The 25,989-nt window shown below is 42.5% G+C and overlaps 1 protein-coding gene across 1 annotated transcript in view; it reads right to left on the bottom strand.

Annotated features, from left to right (window-relative positions):
• Window positions 1–25,666, bottom strand: part of LOC110507458 (leucine-rich repeat and fibronectin type III domain-containing protein 1-like protein) — a 143,488-nt gene extending 117,822 nt beyond the window's left edge. The window contains exon 1 of the mRNA XM_021587462.3: window positions 24,503–25,666. The gene's annotated coding sequence lies outside the window, so the exon portion shown is untranslated. The remainder of the gene's footprint in view (window positions 1–24,502) is intronic.
• Window positions 25,667–25,989: the final 323 nt, after the last annotated feature.

Below are 25,989 nucleotides of genomic sequence, written 5' to 3'. Positions count from 1 at the left end.
CATCCCAGCAAGCAGAGAACATCCTGAGAACATTTGGTGACGTTGCCATTAGGTCCCTTAAGGGTGTCGGCGCAAAGTGACCCACTGACTTTCTGAAAAGGTTCTAGGAACATTCAAGTTCCCAGGATGTCATAGAGGACCATGTCAGGACCTTTTTTAGGACGTTCTTAGGATTTTCCCTTTACTATTCCTTAGAATAAAGTATAAAGTAAAGTAAACATTCTCTGACCGACCTTTTTCCAGTCCCCAGTTTGTCCAAAGGACATTTTTTTGACCATCTTGGGACGTTGTGTCATAGTCCCTTGGAGGTTTGTCTAGTTCCCGGTTTATCCCAAGGACGTTTTTAGGACATTCTTAGGACGTTGTGTAATGGTCCCCTGGAGGTTTTTGTCATGTAATGGTCCCTGTTGTCCCAAATCATTATAAGTAAAGTCATTAAATGGTATGGGGGGTTTTAAGTTATACGCTGTTCAGCTAAAATAGTGTAAAAATCTTGAATCAATGACAATATGATTACCTTTGATATGATCACTTAGTGTTGACTACACATGCCACAACATCCTGACTCAACCTGGGATTTGAACTCACAACTTCTGGATTTGGGGTATGATGCGCTACAAAGACTGTAGAATCCCCCACAGAGTCATTACCAATAATATTGGTTTATTCAGATCCTCATTAGCTTTCGCCAAAGCAGCAGCTATTCTTCCAGGGGTCCACACAAAAGCATAAAACACAACTAGTAAAAAACCACAGTCAAAACAGTCACAGAAATGTAAAAATCCAATGATTTTCTCTTGAGACCAAAAATAAATAAAAAAATTAAAAAATCACATTCTGTTGTAAGTGCAAAATTGTCTTCTGTAGTGGTCATTAGGAAGTAAATATGAACACATTTATATTATAGTCAATGGGTAATGTTACAGGAGGTGAAAAACATAGTTGACATTTTACAACTAAGTACTTCTCTGCAAAATAGTGCCATCTGAACTATTATTTTATTTATCAGTTAATCTGACTATTCTCTCATTGATTTGATTTACTTATTTCAGCAATATGAGTTTGGGATTTCGGTATAGTTGTCTAATGTTGGTGGGGCATATTATTAGGTTTTAATGTTACTCCTGCATCACTATGATAAACATAACAGGTTTTCTTGAATGTATTTGTAAATTGAGATTTACCTTGAAGTGTAATGTGTCGGAATAGGCCTGCTAGAGGTGAAATCAGTCAATGTTACAGACATTGTGGCATAGCAGGACAATTGTAATGCCGTGAACCGAGGAAATGAATTCATATCCCAGGTGAGGACTGTAGTCATGTATGTCAATATGTAAGTTGAAAACACTGTATGTTAAAAGCACAGTTAGTATTGATGTCCCTAGCATTGCCATAAGACAAAAAGCAGTTAACTTCTTGAGTGTAGGAGGCAGAATTTTAGTTTTTGGCAAAAAAAACGTACCCATTTGAAACTGCCTATTTCTCAGGCCCAGAAACTAGAATATGCATATAATTGTCAGATTAGGATAGAAAACACTCAAGTTTCCAAAACTGTCAAAATATTGTCTGTGAGTAAAACAGAACTGATATTGCAGGTGAAAACCTGACCAGGAAGTGCTGTTTTTCCTGAAAGCTCTCTGTTCCATTGAATGCCTTGCCTCCATTTAAAGGGATATCAACCAGATTCCTTTTCCTATGGCTTCCTCAAGGTGTCAACAGTCTTTAGACATAGTTTCAGGCTTTTATTTTGAAAAATGAGCGAGTAAAATAACATCGCGTCAGTGGATAGCTGGGTGTTCGCAAAGTTTTGCTTGCGCAACAGAGTGGGGCAGCCATGGTCTCTCCCTCTCCTATTGAAAAAGCGACAGTCCCGGTTGATATATTATCAATTATATATTTTAAAAACAACCTGAGGATTGATTATCAAAAACGTTTGACATGTTTCTGTGGACATTACGAATACTATTTGGAATTTTCGTCTGCGATGTCGTGACCGCCAAACAAATGGAGGTATTTTGGATATAAAAATAATCTTTATGGAAAAAAAAGAACATTTATTGTGTAACTGGGAGTCTCGTGTGTGCAAACATCCGAAGATGATGGTGATGTGTATGAAACTAAGGTGCGAGTGCCTTGGTAAAATGTTTTTATTTTTTGGGAAAACGTTTCTTCTGCGACCATCAGATGACGCCCCCGGGACAACCTAGAAACTAGACAAAAACCTCCAGGGGACCCTGACACAACGTCCCAAGAATATCCCAAAAACGTCCTCTGGGACGTCCCCGGGACAAACCAGGAACTTGACAAAACTTTCAGGGGACCGTGACACAACGTCCTGACCACTTTAGGCGAACATTTCGTGACGTCTTAATAACAAAACATTTTTGTTTGGAGGGATGCCACGTCAGTGTGCTGCGGGCATTTGTCACTATAAATGAGCAGGGAAGTGCCCCAGAGCTAGGATAAAATCCACTTCGAAGAGCAGAAAATCCATCTCAAGTAATGACCTCGGTCTTATCAGCAAAGCCACTGCCATATCTGATTGGTATAAAGGGCCCGTTTCATTACATACAGTCTCAAAGTCCAATGCATACCATATAACAGGAGCAGCATGAGGGATTACCTTGCAGATAAACAATTTCTCAGCCATTGCCAAGACGAAGCCACAGAACTACACTGCCTTCCAGATCGTCCCTGAAATTGGACCAACCAATCAGCTACTATGTCTCCAAAGCCAAAGTCATGTCACTTCGAGAAAGTTAACCATTTAGGACCTACAGTGGCTTGCGAATGTTTTCACCCCCCCTGGCATTTTTCCTATTTTGCTGCCTTTACAACCTGGAATTAAAATTGATTTTTGGGGGGTTTGTATCATTTCATTTACACAACATGCCTACCACTTTGAAGATGCAAAATATTTTTTATTGTGAAACAAACAAGAAACAAGGCAAAAAAAAGAATTTGAGCGTGCATAACTATTTACCCCATTCCAAAGTCAATACTTTGTAGAGACACCTTTTGCAGAAAAAACAGCTGCAAGTCTCTTGGGGTATGTCTCTATAAGCTTGGCACATCTAGCCACTGGGATTTTTGCGGGCAAAACTGCTCCAGCTCCATTAAGTTTGATGGGTTTGCTGGTGTACAGCAATCTTGAAGTCATACCACAGATTTTCAATTGGATTGAGTTCTGGGCTTTGGCTATGCCATTCCAAGACATTTGAAATATTTCCCCTTAAACCACTCAAGTGTTGCTTTAGCAGTATGCTTAGGATCATTGTCCTGCTGGAAGGTGAACTTCCGTCCCAGTCTCAAATCTCTGGGAGACTGAAACAGATTTCCCTCAAGAATTTCCCTGTATTTAGCGCCAGCCATCATTCTTTCAATGCTGACCAGTTTCCCAGTTCCGGCTGATGAAAAACATCCCCACAGCATGACGCTGCCACCACCATGCTTCACTGTGGGGGTGGTGTTCTCGGGGTGATGAGAGGTGTCGGGTTTGCGCCAGACATAGCATTTCCTTGATGGCCAAAAAGCTCAATTTTAGTCTCATCTGACCAGAGTACCTTCTTCCATATGTTTGGGAAGTCTCCCAAATGCTTTTTGGCAAACACCAAATGTTTGCTTATTTTCTCTTTAATTAAGCAATGTTTTTTTCTGGCCAATCTTCTGTAAAGCGCAGCTCTGTGGAGCTTAGCAGCTCCTTAAGGGTTCTCTTTGGTCTCTTTTGCATCTCTGTATGTAATTAATGCCCTCCTTGCCTGGTCCCTGCGTTTTGGTGGGCGGCCCTCTCTTGGCAGGCTTGTTGTGGTGCCATGTTCTTTCCATTTTTTAATAATGGATTTAATGGTGCTCCGTGGGATGTTCAAAGTTTTGGATATTTTTTTATAACCCAACCCTGATCTGTACTTTTCCACAACTTTGTCCCTGACCTGTTTGGAGAGCTCCTTGATCTTTATGGTGCCGCTTCCTTGGTGTTGCCCCTTGCTTAGTGGTGTTGTGGACTCTGGGGCCTTTCAAAACAGGTGTGTATATACTGAGATCATGTGACAGATCATGTAACACTTAGATTGCACACAGGTGGACTTTGTTTAACTTATTATGTGACTTCTGAACGTCATTGGTTGCACCAGATCTTATTTAAATGAGAACGCGTTCTCAGTCAACTTACCTGGTAAAATAACTGATAAATAAATAAATAAATACAATTTAGGGGCTTCATAGCAAAGGGGGTGAATACAAATGCAAGGACCTCTTTTCAATTAATTTTTTTGATTTTTGTTTTATATTCACTTCACCAATTTGGACTATTTTGGATATGTCCATTACATAAAATAAAAATAAAAATCCATTTAAATTGCAGGTTGTAATGCAACAAAATAGGAAAAACGCCAAGGGGCATGAATACTTTTGCAAGGCACTGTACCTTGTAGAACCCTGCACCGAAAGCAAGGTGAGCTCGAAAAGGAATTGTCCCGCGATCCTTCTAGCATAATGTGTGCATTCTTCCACATATAGTGTGCCTCAACACATAGTAGGTAAAACCGCTTTATTTCTTAAGTGGGGCGAATCAATAACCACTTGTCCCCCTTTCTCTCTCTCTTTCCTTCTTCCATGTTCTCCTTACTCAAAATGAATAAAAAGTAAGTGTGTTCATTGCGCATGAGTGGTCTCACGCTCGCAGCAATTTCTGGGGGCTGATGGTGACAGGGTTGATGAGCAATGGGGACGTGAGAGAGAGGGGGGTGGGATTGTTGACAGCTCTGACATGAGGAACAATGAAAGCAAACAAGAGAGGATGAAGAAAAAATAATAATCTGATTGAATGTGTTATTTACCTCTTGAAAGGGAAACAAAAGTGGAAGCTTTCGAAACAGGGGGAGGATGCTGTTAAGGGAAGATTTAATTGCCTTTGAAAAAGGGAGAGGGAGAGAAAGAAGGATGGGAGAAATAGAGAAGGCAGAAAGAGTGATGTGCTGGTGCTAGTTTTGTGCTAGTTTTTATTCCAAATAACCTCCCTCTTCAGTTCCTTGTGAAGGGTCACGTAGAGCTGAGATGTAGACCTGACAATGAGGGCAACTGGGATTGTTTTTAATTTGAGGGTACATAAGAATTGATTTTTTACGGAGGAGTGGGGAGGGGATTTGGGGGTATAGGGAACAAAACCCTTGACCAAAGGAGGATAGCTTTGGCAGACAGTCTAGCGATTTGCAAGGGTAGATTGAATGTTAAAATGTTTACTACTCTGAAAACATTATCAATCTGTTTTTTCCCTTTTAATGGGTTCACATACTCCTACGTATGCAGTTGTTTTTTGTTTCCTTTCCTTTCATTTAGTTTTGAAAAGGCAGTGCGCGAAAAGGCAGCGCGCAAAATTCAATTTTTTTTTGTTGAAATATGTAACTTTCATACATTAACAGGTGCAATACACCAAATGAAAGATAAACTTCTTGTTAATCTACCAATTATGTCCGATTTCAAAAAGGCTTTACAGCAAAAGCACAACATATGATTAAGTTAGGTCAGAGCCTAGTCACAAAAAGACACACAGCCATTTTTCCAGCCAAAGAGAGGAGTCACAAAAAGCAGAAATATAGATAAAATTAATCACTAACCTTTGATGATCTTCATCAGATGACATTCATTGGACATCATGTTACACAATACATGTATGTTTTGTTAGATAAAGTGCATATTTATATCCAAAAATCTCAGTTTACATTGGCGCGTTACATTCAGTAATGTTTTGCTTTCAAAACATCCTGTGATTTTGCAGAGAGCCACATCAATTTACAGAAATACTGATAATAAACATTGATAAAAGATACAACTATTATTCACAGAATTAAAGAGACTTCTCCTTTATGCAACCGCTGTGTCAGATTTCAAAAAGTTCCGTTACAGGAACTCAAGCTAACTCTCACGTGAACGTGCGTCACGAGCTCATGGCACTCTGCCAGACCACCACAGCTCCCATTCCCCCCTCCTTCACAATAGAAGCATCAGACAAGGTTCTAAAGACTGTTGACATCTAGAGGAAGCCTTAGGAAGTGCAATTTGACCCCATAGACACTGTATATTCGATAAGCCAAATTGAAACTACAAACCTCAGATTTCCCACTTCCGGGTTGGATTTTTCTCAGGTTTTCACCTGCCATATTAGTTATGCTATACTCACAGACATTTTTCAAACAGTTTTAGAAACTTCAGAGTGTTTCCTATCCAAATAGAAGAATAATATGCATATATTAGCAACTAGGACTGAGTAGCAGGCAGTTTACTCTGGGCACGCTTTTCATCCAAACATGAAAATGCTGCCCCCTATCCCAAACAGGATAACAGGCGTTCTATTCGTCTTTTTTTGTTGTTGAGACATACAGAAATCAATTTGTGGTCTTGGGAGGACAACAAAAAATGTACTTTCTTGACCTTGGCTCTATGCATGCAGAGCCCCAAATCATACAGTGTCTGCCAATGTTGCTCTCGTCTGTAATTCCTGATATGCTTCTCCTGAGATTGTTGCATTTTGTTTTACCATACAATATGTATCCAGGGTAAAGAGTGTAACTTGACAGTAACTTATCATCTTTATTGCTCCAGGGGAGAGTTTCCTGAAACATAAATCGAACACTTGCCATGTATGTAGTGCAATACACACACATGTAAATACTGGATGACTCATATTCCCAACATAGGAGACCTACTGTAGTAGTGACTAACCAAAGTACATTGATTTTCAATTGCTTGCATGCATTGGTCAAAACTGTATGTGGACCAAACTGTGAATAATTTCTTTGCTTTCACACAAAATGCATTCAATGACCACATTCTTCGAAATCCATGACCTTTTTTCTCATTCATACTCCACCACCTGCAAAACTATATAGTTGCAGCACATGTTTTCAAATGCAAACACACTGTTTCCAAAACTGTTAAAAACACATTCAAAACAGAATGATGGCAAATGTATTGCATTTCTGCTGTAACCAGATTGAAACATATAGAACATTTTAGCAGAATATTTAATCATTCCAAACACAGCTGATTGCAATTTCAGCTGAAAGCCTACCCAAGTGTCCTGTTTTTAGTCTCGTTAACAAACAGACAAAAGAGGATGGCTTCGGAATGATTTAGTTTGGAAACATGGATCAAGGAAGACAGGTTGGTGGGGAAAGAAGAGTGGCAGGGAGAGGGAGACTGCGTGGAGGACAAAGGAGAGGAAGACCAAGAGCGGTGGTCTCTGATGAGATAAGGGCCACAATTATTGACCATGTTGTAAACCATGGTCTCTTTTTGAGAGAGGCCAGTAGAAGGGTGCAACCAAATCTGCAGCGTTCAACAGTTGCATCAATAGTACACATTTTCCGGCAAAACAACAGGTGAGATGTGCATCCTTCAATTATAATTGAACTACATATTACAGTACAATACAGTATGTTCACATTTTTACGAATATTATCAGATGCGCAGGAAATTGCCATTGTTGACATGGTAATTGGCAACAATGCAAGAAAACTGTGGGAAGTTCGGTACAGAGTGCTGGCAGACAATATCACTTTTGGGAATGTGAATATGGTCAGCACAATGACACTTGACAGAGTCCTAGTACCCTTTGAGAGAAACAGTGAATGTGTGAAAGAACTCTGGTATCAATATGTCTGTTCAATAACCAAACAGGGTTCATACACAGCTATGCATAATGTAAAGCACTGTAAAACTGTGGATTTACTGTATTTTAGAGAGGAATGGAGATGGAAGCCAGGCAAACTGCACATACATTCATCTTTGTGGATGAAGCTGGATTCAACCTGGCAAAAACACACTGCAGGGGAAGAAATGTGATTGGACAGAGAGCAACCGTGGATGCCCCAGGCCAGAGAGGAGCTAACATAACAATGTGTGCAGCACCGCACAATGATGGTTTGCTGTTACACAAACCACTCATTGGCCACTACAATACAGAGAGGCTCAGTTATTGTCTGGATGACCTGCATAATCAACTTGTGCCAGTGGAGGAGAGGAGGGCAAGAAACTCCCCTTTCCTGTCGCAGTCACAGACTGGTTTGCGGCACATCCCAAGATGTCAGTACTGTTCCTGCCGCCATACCCCACCATCCTAAACCCCATAGAGGAGTTTTTCTCTACGTGGAGGTGGAAGGTTTATGACCACCATTGACCTGACCAGATGTCCTTACAGGATGCCATGAATGCGGGGTGCGGAGACACTTCTCCTGAAGACTGCCAGGGTTGAATTAGACATTCCAGAAGATACTATCCAAGATGAATCACCAGAGAAGACATAAGATGTGATGTTGATGAGAACTTGTGGCCAAATGCAGGAGCGAGGGAGAACTATAACCCTCACAGTACTCTACAGTATGAGTGATTAGGGTTGCAGGGTAGCATTCCAGAGGGACATCAGAGACTGTAACGATCTTTGCTTCACGGAAACATGGAGCTAACGGAATCGGTGCAGCCAGCTGATTTCTTCACGCATCGCGCCTACAGAAACAAACATCTTTCTGGTAAGAAGAGGGGCGGGGGCGTATGCCTTATGATTAACGAGACATGTTGTGACCACAACAACATACAGGAACTCAAGTCCTTCTGTTCACCTGACTTAGAATTCCTCACAATCAAATGTCGTCCGCATTATCTACCAAGGGAATTCTCTTCGATTATAATCACAGACGTATATATTCCCCCCCAAGCAGACACATCGTTGGCCCTGAACTAACTTTATTTGACTCTTTGCAAACTGGAAACCACATATCCTGAGGCTGCATTCATTGTAGCTGGGCATTTTAACAAGGCTAATCTGAAAACAAGACCCCCTAAATTGTATCAGCATATCGATTGCGCAACCAGGGCTGGTAAAACCTTGGATCATTGCTATTCTAACTTCTGCGACACATATAAAGCCCTCCCACGCCCTCCTTTCGGAAAAGCTGACCATGACTCCATTTTGTTGCTCCCTGCCTACAGACAGAAACTAAAACAAGAAGCTCCCGCGCTCAGGTCTGTTCAACGCTGGTCCGACCAATCTGATTCCACGCTTCAAGACTGCTTCGATCACGTGGACTGGGATATGTTCCGCATTGCGTCCAACAACAACATTGACGAACACGCTGATTCGGTGAGCGAGTACATTAGAAAGTGCATTGATTATGTCGTTCCCATAGCAAAGATTAAAACATTCCCAAACCAGACACCGTGGATTGATGGCAGCATTCGTGTGAAACTGAAAGCGCGAACCACTGCTTTTAACCAGGGAAAGGTAACCGGAAACATGACCGAATACAAACAGTGTAGCTATTCCCTCCGAAAGGCAATCAAACAAGCTAAGTAGTCAGTATAGAGACAAAGTTGAGTCACAATTCAACGGCTCACACACAAGAGGTATGTGGCAGGGTCTACAGTCAATCACGGATTACAAAAAAAAACCAGCCCCGTCACGGACCAGGATGTCTTGCTCCCAGGCAGACTAAATAACTTTTTTGCCCGCTTTGAGGACAATACAGTGCCACTGACACGGCCCGCAACCAAAACCTGTGGACTCTCCTTCACTGCAGCCGACGTGAAGAAAACATTTAAACGTGTGAACCCTCGCTAGGCTGCAGGCCCAACCCTCGCTAGGCATCCCCAGCCGCGTCCTCAGAGCATGCGCAGACCAGCAGGCTGGTGTGTTTACGGACATATTCATTCAATCAATCCTTATCCCAGTCTGCTGTTCCCACATGCTTCAAGAGGGCCACCATTGTCCCTGTTCCCAAGAAAGCTAAGGTAACTAAGCTAAATGACTACCGCCCCGTAGAACTCACTTCCGTCATCATGAAGTGCTTTGAGAGACTAGTCAAGGACCATATCACCTCCACCCTACCTGACACCCTAGACCCACTCCAATTTGCTTACCACCCAAATAGGTCCACAGACGATGCAATCTCAACCACACTGCACACTGCCCTAACCCATCTGGACAAGAGGAATACCTATGTGAGAATGCTGTTCATCAACTACAGCTCAGCATTTAACACCATAGTATCCTCCAAACTCGTCATCAAGCTCGAGACCCTAGGTCTCGACCCCGCCCTGTGCAACTGGGTACTGGACTTCCTGGCGGGCCGCCCCCAGGTGGTGAAGGTAGGTAACAATATCTCCACCGCACTGATCCTCATCACTGGGGCCCCACAAGGGTGCCCAGAGATGATCCATCTCCTGTACTCCCTGTTCACCCATGACTGCGTGGCCATGCACGCCTCCAACTCAATCATCAAGTTTGCGGAAGACACTACAGTGATAGGCTTGATTACCAACAACGACGAGATGGCCTACAGGGAGGAGGTGAGGGCCCTTGGAGTGTGGTGTCAGGAAAATAACCTCACACTCAAATGTCAACAAAACAAAGGAGATGATTGTGGACTTCAGGAAACAGCAGAGGGAGCACCCCCATATCCACATCGAGTGGACAGTAGTGGAGAGGGTAGTAAGTTTTAAGTTCCTCGGCGTACACATCACGGACAAACTGAATTGGTCCCCCCACATAGACAGCGTTGTGAAGAAGGCGCAGCAGTGCCTCTTCAACCTCAGGTGGCTGAAGAAAATCGGCTTATCACCAAAAGCACTCACAAACTTCTACAGATGCACAATCGAGAGCATCCTGCCGGGCTGTATCACCGCCTGGTACAGCAACTGCTCCGCCCATAACCGTAAGGCTCTCCAGAGGGTAGTGAGGTCTGCACAACGCATCACCGGGGGCAAACTACCTGCCCACCAGGACACCTACACCACCCAATGTCACAGGAAGGCCATAAAGATCATCAAGGACAACAACCAACCGAGCCACTGCCTGTTCACCCCGCTATCATCCAGAAGGCGAGGTCAGTACAGGTGCATCAGAGCAGGGACCGAGAGACTGAAAAACAGCTTCTATCTCAAGGCCATCAGACTGTTAAACAGCCACCACTAACATTGAGTGGCTGCTGCCAACACACTGACTCAACTCCAGCCACTTTAATAATGGGAATTGATGGAAATTGATGTAAAATGTAACACTAGCCACTTTAAACAATGCTATTTAATATAATGTTTACATACCCTACATTACTCATCTCATATGTATATACTGTACTCTATATCATCTACTGCATCCTGCCTATGCCGTTCTGTACCATCACTCATTCATATATCTTTATGTACATATTCTTTATCCCTTTACACTTGTGTGTATAAGGTAGTAGTTTTGGAATTGTTAGGTTAGATTACTCGTTGGTTATTACTGCATTGTCGGAACTAGAAGCACAAGCATTTCGCTACACTCGCATTAACATCTGCTAACCATGTGTATGTGACAAATACATTTGATTTGATTTGATTATACTACACATGTTGTTGAGAACTAGAACCCTCACAGTACTCTACAGTATGAGTGATTATACTACACATGTTGATGAGAAATAGAACCCTCACAGTACTTTACAGTATGAGTGATTATACTACACATGTTGATGAGAACTAGGACCCTCACAGTACTCTACAGTATGAGTGATTATACTACACATGTTGATGAGAACTAGAACCCTCACAGTACTCTACAGTATGAGTGATTATACTACACATGTTGATGAGAACTAGAACTCTCACAGTAATGTACAGTATGAGTGATTATACTATATACAGTGCCTTGCGAAAGTATTCGGCCCCCTTGAACTTTGCGACCTTTTCCACATTTCAGGCTTCAAACATAAAGATATAAAACTGTATTTTTTTGTGAAGAATCAACAACAAGTGGGACACAATCATGAAGTGGAACGACATTTATTGGATATTTCAAACTTTTTTAACAAATTAAAAACTGAAAAATTGGGCGTGCAAAATTATTCAGCCCCTTTAGTTTCAGTGCAGCAAACTCTCTCCAGAAGTTCAGTGAGGATCTCTGAATGATCCAATGTTGACCTAAATGACTAATGATGATAAATACAATCCACCTGTGTGTAATCAAGTCTCCGTATAAATGCACCTGCACTTTGATAGTCTCAGAGGTCCGTTAAAAGCGCAGAGAGCATCATGAAGAACAAGGAACACACCAGGCAGGTCCGAGATACTGTTGTGAAGAAGTTTAAAGCCGGATTTGGATACAAAAAGATTTCCCAAGCTTTAAACATCCCAAGGAGCACTGTGCAAGCGATAATATTGAAATGGAAGGAGTATCAGACCACTGCAAATCTACCAAGACCTGGCCGACCCTCTAAACTTTCAGCTCATACAAGGAGAAGACTGGTCAGAGATGCAGCCTAGAGGCCCATGATCACTCTGGATGAACTGCAGAGATCTACAGCTGAGGTGGGAGACTCTGTCCATAGGACAACAATCAGTCGTATATTGCACTTATCTGTACTTTATGGAAGAGTGGCAAGAAGAAAGCCATTTCTTAAAGATATCCATAAAACGTGTCGTTTAAAGTTTGCCACAAGCCACCTGGGAGACACACCAAACATGTGGAAGAAGGTGCTCTGGTCAGATGAAACCAAAATTGAACTTTTTGGCAACAATGCAAAACGTTATGTTTGGCGTAAAAGCAACACAGCTCATCACCCTGAACACACCATCCCCACTGTCAAACATGGTGGTGGCAGCATCATGGTTTGGGCCTGCTTTTCTTCAGCAGGGACAGGGAAGATGGTTAAAATTGATGGGAAGATGGATGGAGCCAAATACAGGACCATTCTGGAAGAAAACCTGATGGTGTCTGCAAAAGACCTGAGACTGGGACGGAGATTTGTCTTCCAACAAGACAATGATCCAAAACATAAAGCAAAATCTACAATGGAATGGTTCAAAAATAAACATATCCAGGTGTTAGAATGGCCAAGTCAAAGTCCAGACCTGAATCCAATCGAGAATCTGTGGAAAGAACTGAAAACTGCTGTTCACAAATGCTCTCCATCCAACCTCAGTGAGCTTGAGCTGTTTTGCAAGGAGGAATGGGAAAAAATTTCATTCTCTCGATGTGCAAAACTGATAGAGACATACCCCAAGCGACTTACAGCTGTAATCGCAGCAAAAGGTGGCGCTACAAAGTATTAACTTAAGGGGGCTGAATAATTTTGCACGCCCAATTTTTCAGTTTTTGATTTGTAAAAAAAGTTTGAAATATCCAATAAATCTCGTTCCACTTCATGATTGTGTCCCACTTGTTGTTGATTCTTCACCAAAAAAGACAGTTTTATATCTTTATGTTTGAAGCCTGAAATGTGGCAAAAGGTCGCAAAGTTCAAGGGGGCCGAATACTTTCGCAAGGCACTGTATATTATACTATCCGCCGAGGTTGGCTCCCCTGCCTGTTCGGGCGGTGCTCGGCGGTCGTCGTCACCGGCCTACTAGCCGCCACTGATCCCTTTTCCTTTTGTCTTATTAGTTGCCCCTGTGTCCTATTGTGTTTGCCTGATGGGCGTCCTTATTTAAGGCTAGTCATCCCGTCCTTGTTTTGTGTGGGATTATTCTTGTGTTACGTGTTGTGTTGTTGGGCGTGTTCGTGCTCCGAACTGGGTACCCTGTGTTTTGGGTTGGTCCGTAATTTTCGCGCCCTGTGTTTGGGCATTGTATTTTTGTGCCACATTATAGTGCACGTCTCCCTTGGAACTCTCCGCTCTCTGCGCCTGATTCTTACCTCACACACCTAGTCCCGCGTGACAATACATGTTGTTGATGCTTTTTGTTGTTGTAATTATTATTGCAGCCCTGGAATTTCAGGAATGTGTTATTTGTTTCAACTTTTTAGTAAAGTTACTGCATGCAAAGATCTAGAAAAAAATAAAGGCTATTGAAGCACATTGCTGCATTTATTATTCATTCTTGTTACATATATTTTAGTACAGTCAGTAAAGTGAAAAGGTGTTATTCTTATTCTATAATGTGAAAAATCATTCAAACTTCAAAGAGTTCATCATTTATGTAATGCTCCCTGTTGTTAGTGTTTTTTAGGTCAGTGTGTTATGAGTGACCATGTACGCTTTCTGAGTGAGAATTGTTGCCAGTGTTCTGGTCGAACGAGCTTATTCTGAGACATGTATGAGGTGTTTTTGGTGGTCTGAGTGAGTTTTGGAGGTGAGATTGTGCAGACTGTGTGAAGGGTTTTGAAAAAGTGGCTTCAATATTGACCAATGCTTGTTAGCAATTGGAGAAAAAAAAAACTGTAAGAGGAGTAGACACATGGCAAATATCATGATTAACTCATTCTAGCAACTGATTGAAAACTCTGATTGGGCTATTATAACCCTCTGCGTGTCTCCACAGCCTTGGTACACCCCATATTGATGTGTTGTCGACTCCCCATGTGCCAGGATCTCAAGAGTGAGTTAGTTAGTCCACAACAGGTAACATAACTACTGAATATCTACCTGCAGAGACAGTTCTCCTCCAGAGTTGCAGCTCCATTGAATCTAAAGGGCAGCCTGACTTCTATTCTGAAATTGTTTTGCAGGGTGGCCTACATAGCTCTATCTGTGTGCTGTGTGCTGTTGCTGGGCAGGGGGAGCCATTTTCCTCAGGTTCCAGTGCATGATGGGAAACAGTGGTTGGCGCCAGACAGTGTCAGTGCCCAGTAGCAATCTAATCACTCCAGTCTCAGCGGGGAGCTCAGCCACCACAGCCACTCTGGATGGACTCAGGCTGCAGGTAGTAAAAGCCTGCTTTACCCCACCCACCACCTGATCAATGAGTGCTAAGGTTCAGGAAAGAGAAGGAAAGTCTGTGTGTGTGTGTGTGTGTGTGAGACATGGGAGTGCAATGCTGAGCTGAGAGGATGTGGAGGGAGGAGATGGGAAATGGGAGTGTGATGTTTTAAAGTAAAATATATTTGCCATCAGGTATTGATCAGGTGATCAATTGAAGCAATTAACGGTTGAATCAAGTTTGCTGAGCCACCGTTATTCTCTCCTCACAACACTCAATGCACGATGCATTGCAGAGCCTCATATGAAAAAATTAACGAGGGTCCCTTTCATTGGGAATAGATCAAGTGCAGAATTACAAGAGGGATGCAGCTCTCCCACTCCAAAGACTCAAGGCTCACACCTACTGGTTATGTTATGTTCTCTCTGACACATGGACTACTCTTTGGCCCTAAGAGAAAAATAGGGCTAGGAGAAGACATATGCCTTATCTGTGAGAGATAGTGAGAGAGAGAGAGAATGATAGAGTGAGAGAGAGAGGGTGTGTGTGTGTGCTTGCGTGCATGCTTGCTTCTCTCTATTCAGCTCATCTCCCTTTTATTGAATTAAAAAAGCAGATGTAGTAAAAAGTTGATTTTAATTACCCTGGGCATTATTTCACTGGACTGCTATTCAGAGGTATTAAAATTCTCCACAGTAATTAGCCAGCAGAGTAAAATGATATGTAAGATATTAAATCAATGATAATTTCATAGTGAGCACATTATATGTGAAATGGCTGTAGTGCAAGTCTGCTAGCTAGATTAATAAGATTCAATTTTTTTAGGTGTGGGATAAAGTTTCATTTACGCCACAAACTATAATGCCACAAAACCCAGAGCTTTGGCAATAAACTATTTTCATCCAATACCCTTTATCTTTTTGTTTCGGATTTGAAATTCTCTAAGAATCTCAAGAATGGGGCAATATCAGTCCTTGGAGACACAAATGAGTGATTAGCACTTGACAGGCTGCGGGTCATGTCAAAGTGTTGACGAAGTGACGTTAGAAAATGAATGGTTTCTGAGATGTGAGCGAGAAGCTCAGAATTCTCAGACATTCTCTCTCCTGTCCTCAATCTCAGGCTATTTGAATGTATTGTGCCTTTGGATATTGAAGCCGGAATGAGCAATGGATATGCCATTACATTTCCTTGTCACCGAGATGAGATTGAAAACTGCATTCCGACACACACAGGAAGAATATGACGCACTCTGAAGCAAAGCTAGAATGATGTGAGTGGAACTAACATTAACTACAAATGTGATCAGAATGTTATTAAACAGGGGGATATCAATTTACGAGGATACTGTTCTTGCAGTAAAATGTCAAAATCGCCCTCTAGTGGCCTCATGGGTGGAATATCATAATTTCATAATTAACCCTTTGACATGTACGAACACACAGTTGCGATCATTCCACAGTAGTCCCTGCAGCGTACGCTCAAACCAGTGTGCTTAGAACACTTATTTAGAACCTCCAGTTACGATTGACACAACAGTCTGCGTTTGAGCTGGCCACACAGTTTTTTCAGAGACATATTTTGCACAAACACAGTCTTCACAACGTTATGCCCTCAATGTGAGCAACTTATTTTTGATCTGACAGACGTTTACGTGACAACCAGAATGCATTGTACTGTATGATGTCAACAAACATGGCGTCACACCTATCTGGCAATTAGCTTCACTTTAACTATTTGTTTTACACACATCATATGTGTCCATTAAAATCTATGCAAGAATTGGAATGCATGATTTGTCACCAGTACTTGAAAAGATGTGAATAAAACAGTAAATGCATTATGCTCCATACATACATTTGGTGTGTTACAGTAGAAATGGCAACACGACATACAGAAACTATAATGATAAAGAAAAAAAAAAAAGGTTAAACTTGTATTTAACTTGGCAAGTCATGATAGTGTAATAAGATACTTACTTTGATAGGAATGCACTCATGTCCAAAGTTATTATTAGTTGTGAAGGCAATGCGGGCGCCTGCTGGAAAATGTTCTCGGGAGGAAAAAGTTTGTGCTTGGGCTCTCGTCGAAGAGAGAAGTTTGTCCTGCTCAGTAATGCCTCAAATGTAAATTGAGGCATTGCAGTGAAATGGGCTACTTCTACGGGAATTTATGAGGGGATGGAACACCCCTCAATTTAAAATGTTGTTAGAAAATAAAACTTGCTAGAAAATTATTTGAGGTTTGAGGGCAGCATAGGTTAACTTTCCTGTTGCTCAACAATTAGAATTTAGAGCGGTGAATGCAATCTGACAGCACACGGATAAAAAAAACACGCTGTGGCGACCATGAGAGATATTTGGAACTCAGAAAAAAAATCGGTAGTCTATGTCAAATGATTGTGTTATGTTTCATCTTGATGTATATAAAGTGTAATATTGGGGTGCAAACTCAAAATATAATACATTTAAACCACATCTGACATGGTACAAGTGTCTTCTTTTTTTTAAGCCCATAACCATGTGTGTGAGGTGTATACTTTTGTTTCAAAGCAGGTTTGTTTAAGACTACCAAGAAACACTCTGTATGACCCTGATTTAGCCCACTGCAGTAAAAAGGTTGATGAAATAAGGGAGAAGCACGAATCTAAGGCGTGAATAGAACCTTGAGGTCCAGAGACTGGCATGTTAGCAAGAAAGCTAGCTCTTTTGGGTGAGTGGTAGTTGTGCTTATCAACGCCACAGTCATTACAATACAATGGGGTTAGTGTGTAATGTTAATGCAGTATGAAAAACCATCTCTGGTTACTATGCTGCTGTAGCTGGCAAACAACACACATCTGTCTGCACATACATATGCATTCACACGAGATATTCAATAATCCAGTCGTTTTTAGAAGGCCTAATATATTTTGTTCTGGCTGAAATGAGACTTCATGGCTAATTGCTTCTCTTTCCAGGTGTCTGCTCCTACATGACTGGGCCACTGTGCTATTAAACAGGCTCATTAAAACCTCATGTAGTATCAAGCCTCTCTCCACCTGGACGTGGTCGCCTTCGGCTGCTCATCTCCAGACCTTTGCCATTATACAGTACATTCGGGAAGTTGCGGCCTTATTCTAAAATTTCTACACACAATACCCCATAATGACAAAGCAAAAACAGGTTTTAATAAGTTTGCAAAAAAATTTTTTAACACTGAAATATAACATTTACATAAGTATTCAGATCCTTTACTCAGTACTTTGTTGAAGCACCTTTGGCAGCGATTACAGCCTTGAGTCTTCCCAGGTATGACACTACATGCTTGGTACACCTGTATTTGGGGAGTTTCTCCAATTCTTCTCTGCAGATCCTCTCAAGCTGTCTCAGGTTGGACGGAGAGAGTTGCTGCACAACTATTTTCAGGTCTCTCCAGAGATGCTCGATCGGGTTCAAGTCCGGGCTCTGGCCACTCAAGGACATTCAGAGATTTGTCCCAAAGCCACTCCTGCATTGTCTTGGCTGTGTGCTTAGGGTCATTGTCCAGTTGGAAGGTGAACCTTCGGCCAGTCTGAGGTCCTGAGTGCTCTGGAGCAGATTTTCATCAAGGATCTCTCTGTACTTTGCTCCGTTCAACTTTCCCTTGATCCTGGTCTCCCAGTCCCTGCCACTGACAAACATCTCCACAGCATGATGCTGCAACCACCATGCTTCACCGTAGGGATGGTGTCAGGTTTCCTACAGACATGACGCTTCACAATTAGGCCAAAGACTTCAATCTTGGATTCATCAGACTAGAAAATCTGAGAGTCCTTTAGGTGCCTTTTTGAAAACTCCAAGTGGGCTGTCGTGTGCCTTTTACTGAGGCGGCCTGATTGGTGGAGTGCTGCAGAGATGGTGTCCTTCTGGAAGGTTCTTCCATCTCCACAAAGGAACTCTGTCACTCTGACAGAGGTCTAATCGGGTTCTTGGTCACCTCTCTGACCAAGGCCCTTCTTCCCCGATTGCTCAGTTTGGCCATACGTCAGCTCTAGGAAGAGTCTTGGTGGTTCCAAATTCTTCCATTTAAGAGTGATGGAGGCCACTGTGTTCTTTGGGACCTTCAATTCTGCAGACATTGTTTGGTACCCTTCCTCAGATTTGTGCCTCGACACAATCCTGTCCCGGAGCTCTACGGACAATTCCTTCGACCTCATGGCTTGGCTTTTGCTTTGACATGCACAGTCCGCTGTGGGACCTGATATACACAGTTTTTTGCCTTTCCAAATCATGTCCAATAAATAGAATTTACCACAGGTGGACTCCAAACAGGTTCGCTTTGTCATTTTGGGGTATTGTGTGTAGATTGGTGAGAAATAAAAAATATTGAATACATTTGAAAATAAGGTAATGTAACAAAATGTGGAAAAAGTCAAGGGGTATGAATACTTTCCCGAATGCACTGTAAAGTGTGTAGAGGCAGGCACGACTATTGTAGGTGTGCACTCCCCTCACATGGAACACACATTCATGTTTTATTAGTCTGAGAACAAATTTGATTGCACAATAAATCCTTGCCATGTTTCCAAACAATCAAAGCAAACATATTCCACATAAGAAAACACTGTGATGAGGTATAATGGGGATTAAACAATGCAGGGTACCACAGCGCTCCTATACTGTCCACAATGGACGCAGTACCTCTCCAGTTTCATAGCCACATATTGATGAAAGCCATTGATCGGAAAAAGGAGTCAATTTGCCTAGCTGGTGCCTTAGGCCAGCACTATACTGCAGCGTTAAGGACCTGCGGCTATAGTCTCTAGACTAGTCTGTGTTAGTGGGTCCATCTGGTATCCTTGGAGATCATGGCCATGATGGTCTGCTGGGGTAGGATGAGGGTCAGGAGGAGGATCACTGACCTTTATCCTGCAGGCTCTCACAAGGGAAGCGAGAGGAGAGAATAGGGTGTCCTCTTGTTCATTAGCCAGAGTAGCCATTTGTCCACGTCTTGGCGTAATAGTGAGACTACCTCCCGGGCCGCTGGAGCCCTGCTGATGGATGGCGGCGGTTGAGAATGGAAGCATCAATCAGGTCTATAGGGCCCTATCATGGTCCCATTGTCCTCCCACTAGGCCGACACTGAATGACACCGCAGGGACGGCCCTACCTTGTTTTGTCTTCCGTTGACCTGGCTCTAAGTGGGAGGATGGAGCATGGAGAACCAAGCAACGTCGGACTAAGAGCACCTTAGAAAATTGTTGACAGAGGAAGCACGGGAGAGGAAGGCTTATTGCTTATAGTACATGCATGGTCAAGTAGACACATTGGTAAAAGATTATCTCACACATTACACATTTTTGATCTCACATGATCCTCGTTCAACTAAGTGCCCGGTCACAAAAGAAGACGAAAGCAGTTTAGATTGAACTGCACATCAACCTTTCATCAACCAACCAGTAGGGACTTGACAATCCATGTATTTCCATTGACTATTTCTGAGTAATTTCTAATGCATAACGAGGCTGTTAGCCAGCAATAAAGGCAGACAGCTCAAGAGAGTATTATCCTCCACATTAATCTCCCCTCTGCAGATCTTAGACACCTCTATTGCCTCTGGTGGAAATATGATCTGGAGGGTTGTGCCCGCTGTTGTGATTTACGAGCTGGAGGGAAAGGTAATCATGACCTCTCTTCCACACCCAGTGTCTTGTCTCCTCGCTGATTACTCTCTGATGTACAATTTCAGCAATGATCGTGTTATTGTTTTGATTTCTTGCCATCGAGAATCTCCTTTAACCAGGGGTGACCGACCCGTCATTGCATTCACCTTTAGATCAGCAGCATATTTACTGAGCACTTTCACTGTTGCCAGCTCATATCATCACAAAGCACACCTTTGTAATGGATGCAACACCATTATTTTCTGTAATGATGTCAACCATGGCCTATTTCAGAATGCATAAAACTAAGCTTGTCGGCTCCAGACACTGACTAATGTGGGTCGTAACCCACGCTACGGGAGAGTATGGGTATGTGTGCACATTGACGCTTAGAGCTTAGTGTTTTAAAAAAAACTAAACTCAGTCCCACTTTAAACAAACAACTACTGTATTCATAAAGGTTTTGGAGCCGGAGCTGCCGTGTCACATTTTATACAGCGAGACAAACATACATTATTTGTGAAGAATATGTCATGAGTCATGCTCTCTAAATCCTTTATAACTAGCTGTTTGTTCAAGTTATGACCAAATGCTCCAACCTCTCCAATATTGTACATTAAGGGGAAAGAAAGAGGGAAGGAGGATGGTCGAGGTGAAACTGATGGCTGAGCTCGGCAGCCATGCTCAGTAAGAGTGAGGGTGGAATCAGTGGTGGAGGAGACTACTGAGGGTCAGTGGGCAGCTAGATCACAACAGAACAGCCAGCAGCCCTGAGGAGGTATTGAGGGCCTGCCAGCTCACTGAGAAAGGCTAGCAAGGCCTCGCTGCATGTGGATCAAACCGTCATCAAAAGGGGATTAGGACCAAAGCTGTGGTGGTGATGGCCACACACCTTAATTCACATATGATTGGAGACCTGACGGACAGACAGTTCAACTAATCCATAAGTTATACCATATTCAAGGACATCCTGAATATCTGAGAGTAAGCCTTTGTTTGAAAGCAAAACATTATACATACTGTATAATTTCATTACACATTTGTTATATAATTTATTTCCATTGAGCAATTGCAGGGCACCACTCTAACCAATCATGAGGCAAAAATAAATATACTGTACAAACAATGATACAGAAACTCTTTTCCCATCTGCATTGGGATTTCCAGCCCACGTTGCACTGAACAAAAACCATAAGAGTTCATCAACTCGACTAGGCTACTGAGTGGGGCCCGTACATTTCCTCTATAACAGTCCCAAAAGAGGATTACACTGACCCAAAACAATGAGAAAAGAAACCCTAGCCAATTACAACAGTACAGTATGGGCTGCAGCCGCAATGCTGTAGATTTGAGGTTCACACAGAGTCTATTTTTATCTTAATGCTGACAGCAACCATCCCACTGTTCATACAACGGTGATCGAGATAATTGGGTGCCATTTATCCACGGTCTCTCTCAAAGACTTAGACATTTTCCCCAGTGATGCCTTATAGAGCAATGATGGAAGCAACAGAATACAATCTATACATTTTCTCTCCTTGCAATTCCCCATTTCAAATCTGGATAGCGCCCCAGCATGGGGACACTCTTTACAGGAGTTTAATCAGAGTGCAACATTTACAAACCCTGAAAGAAGGGAGGAAACTTAAACAAGTGAATGCAGTTATCTCAGGTTTATTTCCATGTGGGGTAGTTCTGACCAGTTATTTAACATGTGCCTAGTCTTCAGCTTTGACGGAATGAAGGGAAGGCTGGGAGAATCTCCCTTGAGCTATCGCTGCGTGTGTATTGTGTTTGACAGCTTGCTAGATGCCAGACTCTATGGATCAAAGCAGGCTGTAACAGTGAAGCTAATCCATTACAACCTGATCTGCCTCACATAAAAGCAAGACTTGGGCCCTGTTAGGTCCCTACCTTCTCACTGACTCCAACTTCACAGTTGCCTCAAATGGTATCAGACACAACAGGACTGCACAGCTCTCACTTATCATACTGTGGGATAGTCAAGTGCATGAACCATTGTTGAGTTGGACTGGGGAGGTGTGGTCTTGACTGGGGAGGGAACGTAGAGAGAGAGCGGATCCATACGACTCAGAATGTCTATTCTACCATAATGGGCTACTATGTTCTAATTCTCACAATACTGACAGAGAGCCCACTCTGGGCAAGGCACAGAACACCAGACAGCCTGGAGTAGCCAGGTACAAATGCATTTTGGTTGGCACCAGCCATGTCCACCTAATCCCACCCATGGGCTACTGGTTGGAACACACACACACATACAAGCCCACAAACAAACACACATGCACACGCATACATGTGCACACACACTGCTAGAAATGTGTCAACATGTTTTTTTCTGAGCTACAGCAATACATAAACAATAACCTAGACTGAAACAAACACACACACACACACACACACACACACACACACACACACACACAAGCCCACAAACAAACACACATGCACACGCATACATGTGCACACACACACACTGCTAGAAATGTGTCCACATGTTTTTTTCTGAGCTATAGCAATACATAAACAATAACCTAGACTGAAACAAACACACAAACAAACACACACACACACACACACACACACACAGTTCAGTCCCTCCCCGAGGAAGCACAAACTCTAACACCAGGCAGCAAAAAGCGGTCTTCAGCTATTGACTAGTCAAAAAACGCATCTGGGCTTTTTATGAGGTTTACAATGAAACTTTCAGATTACACAAATTAGGCCAAAATGAAATCATAGACCATATGAATGAAAAAAACTAAGTTTAATTGTTTTATTATAGGCCTATCTTGTGTCTATTAGTCTACAGGGTCTGAATATTATTGAGAGCCTTTCAAATTGAGTTCACCATAGTCATCCTCTATGCCACATACAAACCCATCCACATTTGGCACTAGAATAGGCCACCACAGGTGCTCGCTGGCCTAGCGGCAAGGCTGTCACAATGCAGACTAAAATGCTAATTAGTGCACGTTAGACACACGTCATATTTCAGAAAGGCTATCAGATTTGTGTCAGATTTGACCTTCGAATTGAACAACGCCCTAATCGCTGATGCATGAAGATGGGTGATTTAGCTGTGTTTTAATGACATTGTAGCCTAGATAGAAGCATACTCACTACATGTCGTACATGAGAGTATGTAGGCTAGGTGCTGAGTGGCTTTGTGTCTGTGTGTGAGGCCGTCTCTGTGAGAATAAGTGTGTGGGTGTGAAGTGATATAAAGTAGAGCACCTTGTAATGTTCCATATGACCGTTATCGTTGCACACACATCGCCTCAGTCACTGTTATCTATTATCTCTCGTTAGTTTATGCAGCAGATAACGAATATACTAATGACTATTCATTTGATCATGATGCAGCGTAAAATACATTATATCAGCGCCCTCCAGCTCTCAAAACCGTGAAGTTTCAAGGATACCGTTTCGGGAGTTGTCCATTGTACTGAGAGTCAGTACATACAGCCAATCCGTCTAGTGAATTCAACGTTAACGTTTAGAGAGCTGGCCATGGTGCTGAAAAGTATCACCCAGCCACTTCGGCCAGCGGAAAACAGTGCTAGTTCTGATTTCAGTGTAGCCTTACCAACCACATTCCTTGCTGTTTCTTTCGCCCCTAATCAGTATTGTGCAGGACTATATAGCTATAGCTATTCACTGCAAGAATGTTGATGACACAGAAGCAAATTAAATATCCCTAAAATGCGTCCTCATTCCAACAGAGCTAACGCATTCCAGTGTGGTCAGAATTGCAGGCAGCTCTGGCAACCACCAAGCACAAATTTCGTAAATGACACCAATTAGGCCTAAACATGTTTTAGTGTTTCTCTCACTTTTGTATACAATTGAGATTGCATGAAATATGTTGCATTGATAACGTAAATATCCTATACAAAACACACATTAACATACTTATGCATTATTGGTTAGAGTGGAAAACACTCATTCGTGCACAAATAGGCTATATTTAATCAAATGAATGTCAAATATTAGAATGCATATGTTGGCGCAATGATGGCGTTGCAGACTATCATCAGCAGGGCATGTAGGTAATTCTTCAACTAATAAAAATGCAGCAACGTTCAAGGAGGGCTGTTCTCGTGCGAAATTGCATCCCAAGTCGCAGAAACCGACGTTTAATGGTCGAACACATTTTAAATAGGATTAATGCATGATCGATTAGCCTACCTTTTTGGTTTGAGCCCTCTCTCCGGTCCCTCAAAGTCGAAAGATCCCGCTGTCGTTACGCACGGTGCCTGGAGATCAGCGTCCAACTTTGCGCTTCTGTCCTCACACAGAGGGAACCGCTCTTGCCCAGGGTGAAACTGAGGCGGCGGAGGGTTGCTCTATAGCAGCGCCAGTCGGGCAGCGCAGGGAAATGTCTGAGCTCGAAAAGACGCACACCCAGACAGGAGACAAGCTTCAGGTACCGCCAACGGTCACAGGTATAGCAAACACTTACTGGAAAACACACAGGAATAACAAATCTATAATTGAAATACTGGAAGGCTACTACTATAAGGTGGTTTTAGTCAATCTCTTCGGTTTCATCTGTGCTGGGTAGCAATGCCTCTTCCCACCTTTGTTGCAATGCACAATGTCATTGACTAACATGCTGATCACATTTATCCATTGGTCCCTGGCACGACGTTATTTTGAAACCTGATGTTTTCCGTTCCCCAAAATATCCAAGAAATCATACAATTGTTAGAAACACACTCCAGTGAATTGAAACAGACCGTACGTTTATCCAAAAACAATCACTCGTGCATTTTGGAGAAAGATTATGCAGTAACCTTTAACTTTGTCCAAAATACAAGGTGCAGGCGTGTCCAGCGTTGCTCCAAAATCCATAGCTGGGTTCCTACAACCTCCTACAAACCCAACATTTTTTATCCATCTATTGAAAATAAAACAATAGCCTATCATGTGAAGGAATATCCTTTATCAAGGAATTACAGAGCTGTCGCTTGATATACGTCTCAATTAGGTTATTGGGTGAATGACAAACGACGGTGAATGATTTACTCGACAATTCGCCCGGATGGCTTCTGTGGATCACCTCTAGGTGAGCGAGCGGGTGGAGATGCAATCTCAGCTCGAGACTTGCAGCGGCACGCCCAGTCCGATGTCCTTCTTCCTCAATCCCTCCGGCAAATATTTTCCGCGTCGCTCTATGTAGGCCTACTTTCTGACCAAGTAAGTAGCTTGCAGAGAGAAACTCATTTTATCCACCTCCATGTCTTCATTTGAAAACCTTGAATTTAGTTAAAAGATCTGTTGCATTGTTCCTCGTTGGGAATGTCATGTAATAGGTTTCACTAAAACATCAGATGCAGTGAGGGAGGGAAACAGAGTTGTGCACAGGAGGGAGGGAGCCATGCACTCACTGGTGTCTATGCACTTGTGCATTTAAATGCATTAAATTCAGCTTTTTAATGTGTAGCCTTAATAATGAGCTCAGTCCCGAATGATTATAAATCATGATGTTTCCTTGGTCCTTGTAGGCCCTCCCTAAAACGTGATTCTGATTATTAGGCCCAGGCTACATCACTGTCATCATATATCTCTAATTGTTATTATTACCATTACATTAAGTCTGTAATATTTCATTATTCTATTTATAGGCCTGGCAAGGGGTACCATGTCTCACCCAGGAGAGGTTGGCACAGGAG

The sequence above is a fragment of the Oncorhynchus mykiss genome, chromosome 27 (assembly GCF_057628025.1).
Source record: "Oncorhynchus mykiss isolate SJ-2025 chromosome 27, ASM5762802v1, whole genome shotgun sequence".
NCBI lineage: Eukaryota > Metazoa > Chordata > Actinopteri > Salmoniformes > Salmonidae > Oncorhynchus > Oncorhynchus mykiss.
Note: the sequence above shows the minus strand (reverse complement) of the source record. Positions and strands in the feature narration are given on the sequence as shown.